The sequence below is a fragment of the Arachis duranensis genome, chromosome 7, assembly GCF_000817695.3.
Source record: "Arachis duranensis cultivar V14167 chromosome 7, aradu.V14167.gnm2.J7QH, whole genome shotgun sequence".
NCBI lineage: Eukaryota > Viridiplantae > Streptophyta > Magnoliopsida > Fabales > Fabaceae > Arachis > Arachis duranensis.
The window spans coordinates 25,446,426-25,449,355 of NC_029778.3; positions in this window are offsets into that span (position 1 = coordinate 25,446,426).

The following is a 2,930-nucleotide window of genomic DNA, read 5'->3' on the forward strand; positions in this document are numbered from 1 at the left end:
CTTATAAGAAGATTCAGTTCGTCTTCTTAATTATTATAAAAAATTTTGGTCCTTCTTATTAATTTTAGTATTAAAGGTCCTTTTTAATAATTAAATTTTTCTAACGGTCCTTTAGAATAATTTTCTCTTTTTTTGTTGATGATCTCATTGTCTTTCGAAATAATTATCAAGAGTCGTTTAGGATTTTTCTCAATTTTCTATCCCAAATTCTATAGTCTCTTTCATCTTACTCTCTTTCTTATTCACAATCTAAAGTCTAAATATACTCTTCCTTGTTGTAAAATAAATAAATAAGGAAGATGTAATAATATAAAATAATGACATATAGTTATATAGCTCTGATAATAATATCACCACGATTACTATCTCAATATAATAATGATGATTAATATATCTACTAATATTATATGTTGTAGTATACGAAGGAAGAAAAACTTTGTACGAAGAGAGAGAGGAAATATTTTGTATTTTTATTGTGTATATTCCCTTGTCTCAGATCATGCTTTTATAGGCATACAGAAGTTTATTTTTCAAACCATATTTATTTTGCTTCATCCTAAGGATTTCTTCCTTTCAACATAGAAAATAGGTTGCCCATAAATGGACATCCATTCTTATCCTATACTTGTCACAACACTCCCCTTGGATGTCCATTTAGGATTATGCCTCATTAAAACCTTACTAAAGAAAAACCCAATGGGAAAAAACTTTAGTAAAGGAAAAAGAGTACAAAATCCTTTGTGATGGGGACTGCCTTATTAAAAACCTTGTCAAGAAAAACCCAATGGGAAAAAATCTGACTAAGAAAAAAGAGTACATTCTCCCCCTCTTGTCAACATCATTTAATATCTCGAAATCGGTGTATCCCAATCTGATGTACCAATCTTTCAAAAGAGGATTTTGGGAGTGACTTTGTAAATAAATCTGCTAGATTGTCACTTGAGTTGATCTGTTGGACATCAAATGTTCCTTGATTTTGAAGATCATGAGTGAAGAAGAATTTAGGAGAAATATTCTTTGTTCTATCGCCTTTGATATATCTGCTTTTAAGTTGAGTAATGTATGCTGTATTATCTTCAAACAGGATAGTTGGAGCTATCTTCTGATCAATCAGTCCACATGATGACAGAATATATTGGATCAAACTCCTGAACCAAAAATACTCGCGACTAGCTTCATGTATCACTAGTATTTTAGCATGATTAGAGGAGGTTGCTGCTATCGTCAGTTTTGTGGACTTCCATGATATAGATGTACCACCATATGTGAACAGGTATCCTATTTGAGATCTCTCTTTGTGTGGATCAGACAAGTATCCAGCATCTGCATAGCCAACTAATTGTGACTTGGATCCATAGGGATAAAACAATCCCATATCAACCGTTCCATGAAGATATCGAAAGATTTGTTTGATTCTATTTCAATGTCTTCTGGTTGGAGAGGAACTATATCTTGTTAGTAAATTCATAGCAAATGATATATCGGGTCGTGTATTGTTGGCAAGATACATTAGCGCTCCAATAGCACTAAGATATGGTACTTTAATTATACCAATGATATTTAAATCATCAACATACACAGCAATTATAATGAATTCATATGCATATTTCTTTATGAAAATATATGGACAAATATCATTATTCTTGAATCCGTTTTTGGCCAGATACTCAGTAAGACGATTATACCACATTCGTCCAGATTGCTATAGACCATATAAAGATCTTTGCAATTAACTGAGTATAACCCCCACGAATATTCATTGGATGGTTTAGACATCTTCAGTCTTTCAGGGACTTTCATATAGATATCACGATCTAATGAGCCGTATAAGTAGGCTGTTACCACATCCATTAAGTGCATATGTAATTTATGATATGTGGATAAACTGACCAAATAACGTGTTATTGCATCCACTATAGGGGAATATGTTTCTTCATAATCTATAATGGGCCTTTGTGAGAAACCTTGTGCCACAAGTCGAGCTTTATAGCGTACAACTTTATTTTTCTCATTTCGTTTTCTCACAAATATTCATCGGTATCCAATAGGTTTTACATCTTCTGGTGTACGGACTACAGGTCCAAAGACTTCACGTTTTGCAAGTGAGTCTAACTCAGCCTTCATGGCTTCTTCCCATTTTGGCTAATCATTTCTTTGTCGACATTTTTCCACTGATCTTGGCTCAAGATCCTTACTTTCATGCATGATATTTAATGCCACATTATATGCAAATATTTTATTGACAATTGTCTTATTTCGGTCCCATTTCTCTTTTGTAAAGACATAATTTATCGAGATCTTGTCATTTTCACAATTTTCAGGTACCCGAACGTCTTCTGTCGTTAAAACTATATCAGAATTTTGGACAATTGCAGGTGTCTTTACTATGCCTTTTTCAACAGGAATAATATTTACCTCTTTTCTTTTATGAGGATTTTTGTCTTTGGAACGGACAGGCTTGCCATGCTTCTGGCGTGAATTTACTTCGGTGGCAATTTGTCCGACTGAGACATTAACTTGAATCGGAGCATTTTCAGCTGGTATATAGGATTTAGTAATCCTTTTTGTATCAGAAAATGCATCAGGCAATTCATTTGCTATTCTTTGTAAATGTATAATCTTTTGAACTTCTAGTTCACATTGCCCTGATCGAGGATCTAAATACATCAAGAATGATGTATTCCAATTAAGTTCCTTTTCAGGAAGCTTATTCTCTCCCCCTAACGTTGGAAATTTTGGTTCATCAAAATGACAATATGCAAACTAGGCTTTAAATACATCTTCAGTTTGTATCTCAAGATACCTCACTATAGAGTGAGAATTATATCCAACATATATCCCTAATTTTCTTTGGAGTCCCATTTTGGTGCGAGAAGGTGGTGCAATGGGAACATATATCGCACACCCAAATATCCTTAAATGGGAAACAT